The sequence below is a fragment of the Rhipicephalus microplus genome, chromosome 7 (assembly GCF_043290135.1).
Source record: "Rhipicephalus microplus isolate Deutch F79 chromosome 7, USDA_Rmic, whole genome shotgun sequence".
NCBI lineage: Eukaryota > Metazoa > Arthropoda > Arachnida > Ixodida > Ixodidae > Rhipicephalus > Rhipicephalus microplus.
In genome coordinates this window covers 58,756,649-58,764,727 of record NC_134706.1, presented here as the reverse complement: position 1 = coordinate 58,764,727, position 8,079 = coordinate 58,756,649, and the positions used below count along the sequence as shown (strand labels likewise).

The 8,079-nt window shown below is 43.2% G+C and overlaps 1 pseudogene; it reads right to left on the bottom strand.

Moving 5' to 3' along the window:
- Positions 1 to 4,880: 4,880 nt before the first annotated feature.
- On the bottom strand, positions 4,881 to 6,173 carry LOC142767479 (allatostatin-A receptor pseudogene; annotated as a pseudogene).
- Between the last annotated feature and the right edge of the window lie 1,906 nt (positions 6,174 to 8,079).

Below are 8,079 nucleotides of genomic sequence, written 5' to 3'. Positions count from 1 at the left end.
ATTCTACAGAAAAATATGTCGCTATTTTAACATTTTTATATGCTTCCGATCATTAAATGTAGATGAGTTGTCATGTTTTTTATGTGAGAACTTACTAGAAATTACATACAGACAAGAAAATTGACACGTTATCCACAGAGTATCTGATTTTCAGCCCCAGGGAAGGCATCAAGCCCGTGGATGTTCACATGTATGGAAAGAAAGACTAAGACTCACCGCTGCATCCTAGGCAGGAAGGCCCACACGTGACTGGAAACTTAGAGCTCCACAGTGCAGAGCTCGTTTCTTCTTATATGCAACGACATAGGCCTTTATGTGTGTAAAGAGAAGCAGATGTTCTGGGGATACTGGAAATAACAGAACATCTAAATGCAGCCCAGAAAGTGTCCAAGCTGTCTTCTTCTTACACTATAGTTTTGCTCTCAGTACAGCTGCATTTACCCACCTGAGATGACAAATTAAGATGGTCAAGCATGTAGGTCCAGTAATAACACTAAGCACGAAATATATCTTTATTGCGTCAACAATGATTAACATACACGTAATCTCGGTAGTGGTCTATATGGCACAATTTTCTCAATCATAATACAGTATGCCTTCATACCTATTCATTGGTGAACATTCTAAAGGATGGAATAACGAAGGTTCTAGGAATTACAAGTCTATGCTTGTTCGCGTATCTTCTTTTACACGGGATTTTATACGCCGAAACGTCATTCAAAAGATATTGAAAACGAGCAGCAGCCCGAGTCGGCATTCTCAATCACTTTCTTGGGAGCCCTTTGTTAAAACTGTTGCTTGGGCGAGGTGGTTCATAAATATTTAGACTGATTTGCCAGCGCAGAAAATACAAAACATTCAGAAAGACACAACGCACAGCGCTGTATTCACAACTGATTTAATATTTAAAACACAGGGCATTTTTGTAATTTTGTGTGTTGTCTCTTTCTGAATGTGTCGTATTTTTGGCGCTGATCAGTCTAAACAACCCTTTGTTATAGCGAACGCTCAGAAGATGTGACGTTCCTGATTTCGGTGACAAAGTAACTACAGTTACAACTTCAATGTGGTAACCGTATTTAAACACTTTAGATGTGGAGCATCTCTTGCTCGCGGGTATGTCACGTGTCCGTCGTCCGCACTCACAGTACGCATGCGCGACTCTCCTCTTTTCTCCTCTACAACATCTGGGAGTTACTTTCTCCACTTCTCTTCTACCACCTGCTTGCGCTTGCTCCCATATTGCGGATGAACGCCTCATTCTCTCTGTCTCTCTTCTCATACACTCTCCCTTATTTCGTCGTGACACCTAAGGTTCCTAGATGAAAAATACTTGTTTTATCTAGGTACATTAGCAACGCTGACGCAGGGGACGTCTGCTTACCTACACTCACTCCCCCTTCTCCTCCTGGCATTTCCTGCGGCGTCTCGCAAAGCCGACGCAGGCAGCGTTTCCTAACGAGTTCCTTGATTGCAAAAAAAGAACGGACTACTCGCGCCACACAATTGCGATGCCCCCCCCCCTCACCCCATAGCTCCTTGGAGAAATGGTGCAAATTTTTTTTTTCTAGCAGTACTGTGGCGCCGATGACGCAATTGTCTATTCACCTTAGCGTGATATTACCTCATCATAATACGCAGTCACAGTGCAGACTTTGTGTTTTGTCCGATTCGATAATCGATTGAGTGTTCGTAAAGGGTGATATTTCCCAAGGCATTCATGATTGAGAATACCCCTCGTGGACACGCCTATTATCTACACAGAATCTGTGGCACTCGTCACGTGCGGAAAATAAAATATGTGAAGAAGGCGACACAGAGTAGATTGAAATGCAGGTCACGTTGTGCGCGACAGTGGGCTCTCAACATGGCGCATGCGCACTGGAACATTGGGAACGCTCGGTCGTCGAACTGCGAACATTTTTTCAACGCGCTTTGAATGTAACTCCGACAACGTGGTTCAAAAAGCTCTTTGGTAATTTCATCTGCGCACCACGCATTGAGCGTTTCAACGCAACGACGTTATTTAGGGACTAATGTCCCAGTGATGTGAATGGTAAAATGGGAAAAGGAGGACGGGGGTCGAATGTTCTCAGACCGCTTTCCCTATTACTCTTTTGACAGCCCAGCGTAGGTGCCCCCGCATCTTGTAGAAGCCACATCTACGGTACTGAAAAAAGCTGTTGTGTGACAGAGAAGATTATCAGGTATAGACGACGAGTAAATTTAAAATGTCTTCACTTTGGCGGGTGCAGTCTATTCTTTCTTGCTTACAACAATTTGAGCACTGAGCTTTATTTTTTCCCTCGGCCAATCGCAGTTTATCGCGAGGATGCTTATGCTCTGGTGCACAATATTTTTAAAATCTAAAATGACTCTCTGTATGGCAACAAGGTAGTTCAAGCAGCTGAATAATGAAGCGTTATGAATGGTTTTTTTTCCCAAAAAAGGCTGCCGTAGAAACAGCATTGACTATCACACAGCCTCTGTGGGCTGCATTACAAGTGACAATCAAGGGCGACGTAAGGATGGGTTAGCTAACGGCAATTAATATTGTGTCTATGAAACTGACACGAAACAATTACTGAGTCTGTATAGGTTCGAACAATTTTCAGCGTTGAGCCTTTCAGGGTATAAAACTCTCAGATGCACGACACGAAAGGAACCGCAAACACGATGGCTGATGATTACCTTCTTGAAAAAAAAATGGTGCACCATTCGTTTGTTTTATTTTAACGTTGTGCCCCTTTACAAAAGTTTTGCTGTCGTATTCTAGTCATGCTTTCTTTATGCTTTTCTGCAATCGTCTTCGCACAACAGCCTTTCTTTCGAAGTTTCCCAACGGCGTAGCATAATGGCTACACTAATCAAGAAATGTACGTTCGTACTATTCCCAAAGCAGCGGATAATGCTATGCACAGCTCTCTTCACTTAATATTTACGCAAAATAGAAAAGGATCGAGACCACTGCAAGCGATTTCAGCCTGATCCAATCTTATGTGTCTTTTTGGAAGCCCTAGCGTTTCGTTTAATAGGGTACACATTCTTCAAATGCATTTCTTTTTTTTGTCCGAGACACCACAAAAGACTGTACAATACAAATGATGTGCTTTCGGTAACTTTTTGTCAGAATTAATCAGCGAAATATTGTTGTGAAATATTAGTTTTGTTTTGAAAATCTAGAACCTGTATGCTTCGTTTATCGACGAATATTCCGAATAACGATGAATAAAAATCGCCATTCTCATTCCGGCTTGCCACACACTTTGCGTGTCTTCTACTCAACAACCCTCCATTCTCGGTGAGAAGCATGAAATGTTGCATGAAGCAGTGATGCGGAGGAGGTTCAAGGACGGAAACTGCTGCTGTACAGCAGCTTACCCCGAAAGTACGCTAGTGTCCTGTAAGTTTTACTACGCCAGTGCCCTTTTTCAAACTTATCCGGTATAGTCAATCATTCGAACAGCAAGGGCTTAAGACTACTATAGCCTTTATGTGGTTTTCATGTTTCTTTTCTATTTTTAAATGCAGCAAAACAACTATGACAACAACTGTGGTAGCAGGAGTTGCAAGGATTCTACCTTTCAAAAGAAAATGTGGTAAGTTGTAGCAGTAACAATATCCTTGTTCAGCATTCACCTATGAAGAATTGAATTTTACAGCACAGATACAAGATGAATTGAATAGACGCTTTGCGCTGCAGAATTCAGTTAGCAATGACGACAAACAAGCTTGCCTATCTGTTTTGTCATCTGCGTTCACATTTTGCATGAGCATCAACATGACTTTATATATTTGATTCAGCGCATAAAACATTGTTTAACGAACCACCCTGTTGGGCTTTCTGAGGGGTAGTCATTTCTACAATAAGGTGATGCTCTTTAAAACCGTTGCACCAAGGAAACATGATAGAGCCAGAAAAAATTTTAGATGGGTTCCTCTTTCAACTAGTGCATACCGTTAGGTCTATTCCTTCTTTTTGAACCTTGAATGATCGGCAAATGAAAATACTGCTTTTAATTTAGTAGAGTTGGTTAGACATTACTTTTTTTGCACCAAATACTACCACTAGTTCTTACTTGTATATTCCACCCTGCCGTATTTGGTCTCCTACGCGCAAGTACCAATCTCACTGAGCGATACCTTTTTGAATATCATCGCGACAAGACTGTACTGCAATCTTCACTAAGCACTCTTCACTAACACAATTATTGGTGACGTGTAAGCTGCGATAATGCTCTAGCTGTGTTATTTGTGGTAAACTTGCATGCTGTTTGCCGGCGCGTTTCACAAAACAAGGATTGCCACTGCATAGAGCCGAAATGACATTCAATAAACTAAGAATTGCTTATTGATTTCACAAAACGATGGTTAATCTTTCGATAAGTACGCCATTAACCTACATAACTGATGGCCTACGCTGGTCACATATTCACTTGGTGTCATGATCATTTAACATTTACGATCATTTTTTTCCGTGAAGATGTCTTTGAAGTAGAACTTCACAAGGCAAGATAGCAAGTTCAAAAAGAAAACTTTAAATATAAAGTAACTGTTGAGTAGAATATTGTGCTTCCATTTCCCTGTGTTCAAAGTGATAGTGCGTTCGCGGGTTTTTGAAGTTACGGCTGCTGGTGTTGAGCATCCTGTAGATTTTCAAGCAAAATTCAAGAGCGGGCTGCGCAAAAAACATGGCGCACTAGATGCCCTCAATACTTTGTTGACAGACGCGCACCAATGACTCGCGTGAATCGAGTTCTTTGCAGGCCTTTTCGTTTTCCCTCCTCTTGAGACGGTAATACTAAAGTCGAATAAGCCCACACAGTAACGAACAACGATTGATTGAATGTCCTGTCTATCAGCAAACCTTCTTCGAGCATTCACAGTATGTCATTAGACACCTTGGTAAGTTTCGTGACACACGCTGCCGAGCTCTCCTTCCTCGTTCTTTCCGCATCGTCCACGGTGCGCGATCTGCCCTTGCCCGAAGAACCACGTGCATATGGCCTCTTGCGGCCACAGCAGATGACCTTACGGAAGCTCTTGCGGAAGTTGTCTGAGAGGAAGGCGTACAGGAACGGATTCACACAGGAGTTGGTGTAGGCAAGTATCTGTGAGGCTATCTGGACGACGATGCGTGGCGCGTTCATGGTCCGCCCGTACAAGTCGACGCTCTTGAGCACCAGCACCACCTGCACGGGACACCAGCACAACGCGAACACAACCACGACGACCACGACGAGACGAGTGACGCGCTTCTTGGAGCGCATGCTCTCAGCGCTGATGCGGCCTCCAGGTGCGGCTGCAAGCCACAGCCTCTTCAACATCAGGAGGTACAGCACGAACACGATGGCCAATGGGACGACGAAGGAGGACATGAAGAACGATATCTGGAAGGCTGCTATGTTGTAGCCCATGTCGGTCCTGAAGGTGCAGGCCGAGTAGTTCTCCTCGATGAGCACGACCCCGTGAGCGAAGAGAGCAGGAACGCAGGCGGCTAGGATGACGACCCAGGTGAAGAGAATGGCGAGGTTGGCGTTTCGTTCCGTTCTGATAGACATGGAAGTGATCGGATGGACGACCGCGAGGAACCGGTCAAGAGACATGAGCACCAGTGTGTAGATGCTCGCGTACGCGCACACGATCACGAGGTACTGGACAATGCGACACCAGGCATCACCGAACGGCCAGTAGTTGAGGGTGTAGTCCCATCCGGTGAAGGGGACGCAGAAGACGATGAAGAGCAGGGCAGCCATCGCAAGGTTGATGATGAGGTTGTTAGTGGTGGATCGCATTTGCGGGTCACAGAGCACCACCAGAACAACCAGGGCGTTGCCAAAGAAGCCGATCACCGCGATGGCACCAAAAAGGATGGGCACGGCGATGGCTAGGACTTCTTCGACTGTCCTAGTATCGACGTCACTGTCGTAATCGACGTGTTCGAGATGATCGAGAGGCGTCGCACTGGATGTGTTGTCACTTATTCCTGCCTGACAGGGCCAAATGGTTCCATTGCAAGGTGCTGCGCTGAGGACTCTCAGTAGCGCCTTCTGGGCCAGCAGCGTTAAGAAGGATGTGAGGGCTGCCAGTGGATTAGCTGGTGGCAGTTTGCTACTGGAAGGATTTAGAAGGACGTTGTGATCACTTCTGTTCAGCACGTCAAGTGGTGTCGCTGGTGATACCATTGTGATTGATTGATCCTCTTTGTCTGAGTGTTCCAAAAATTTTTCTTCTTTTGCTGTCGGTTACCACTAATTGCTCATGTAGGTAGCCTCCATGGGGCACCTGCACAAAAATAGAGACATTCAAAACAGTGTGGTTTATTAAGATACACCCAGGTGGTCAATGTTGGTAAATTCCAGAATTTAAGCTTCGACACAAAAATCTGCCAGAAAAGTTTCATAGTTAGTACTGTGTAACCTAACTTAACAATATTTCTAACTATCAGTAGCAATTTTCTCAATAAAATCGCGTGAAAAACAAAAGTTTTAGAACAAGCGTAAAAGTTTTTTCAGCGTTTTCTGGTAAACAGGACAACTAACATCAAGTGGAAAACATTGCCCCGTGGAGAGTCATTCAATGCAATTTGCCGATGCATAAATAGCTGGGTCTTGCGTCACTTCGGAAGAAATGAGTCATTGTTGCGTAAACCATCAGACGCGAATTATGGTGCGCTGTTCGTAAAGGTCTAAATTTCACAAAACATGGTAGGAAGGCACTGCGTACTATATTTCAATAAAGAAAAGAGAAGTAGTTGTTTGTAGTCAGCTCCAACTAATTATTGTTGAATACCATAAATTTGTATGCTGAAATATCCGGCACTCCGTCCTGTTCCAAGTTTACACAGAATCAGGGACAACTTCAGCCAAAAATGCATACCAAGATATTTTTAGCTGTGTTAATTTCGAGCAAAAAATATTACAAATTAAGTTGGTTGTTGTGCATGTCGCGTCGAGTGACCCGTCTAACATATTAGTGCCTTCATCACTGTAATCGGCTGCGATCATACAAAACATACTGGTGTAATAAGGCAGAAGGTTCAGTTGATCCTACGCGCAATGTATCTTGCCATTCCTTCCCAACTTCTCCAAAGAACTATCAAAAACAATTCGCACCAGAAGGGGAGATAAGTGATATTTTATTGTGTGCCTTGGCTTAGGTACGCTTCCACTTATGTAGCAGTAACCCCATGCTTTGTAATACATTAGGTGCCAAAGCGAAGTTGGCTGCGACTATGCCTGTGACCAAGACCATCTATTGAGAAAGGAGCGGATCTTTCATACACGGTTCCTCCCCCCATATATATATATATATATATATATATATATATATATATATATATATATATATATATATATATATATATATATTCAAGGCCTAATTTTTCATACCGCAATTTCCGGGCTTGGCGGGATGCATTGTCTCGTCCTGATATGGATGACTAGGGGATATCACACTAAGTCTAAGATCAGTAGTGTCAAATTCTAAGCGACTGTCGAATTTCCCAGTGCGCAACTTCTCATGTTCTGTTGATCACGCTTTAGGAAGAAATGCTTGCATAATTGAAAATCTAATCACCTGAAGATTCAGGGCTTTCCGCAAAAGGGGACGTCTAAATGTCCACTATATCAGTTTTCGTGGCTTGCACTGGCGAAAAAAAAAATCTTTACTACCGTGAATTCGAACACAACTTTACGACTATCTGATCTTGAAAGCCGATGCGCTTGAACTTTCAGCGAAATTTAATTTACAGTGTAGAAAAGAACAACGGCATGTTCATAGGGGATGGCATTGCCACTGGAAGCATTTAGAATGCTAAAAGATGGCCATAAACCCAATGTGCTATGAGTACAGTGAGTCACCTTGAACAACTAGTCATAATCTGAAACTCAGTAATAGTACGTGATTAATTCCCAAGAATAAAATTATTTGCAAGAACCAAAAACTGCACAGTGCTTATACGCAGCTATGCTCTAACGTAACATCTATTTCTGAATGTTCAGCCTACAAATACAAGCCTCGTAAAAGACATTTCAAGTGCAAGAAGTAATGCACTTCGCATTCGCAGGTTAGGTCTGT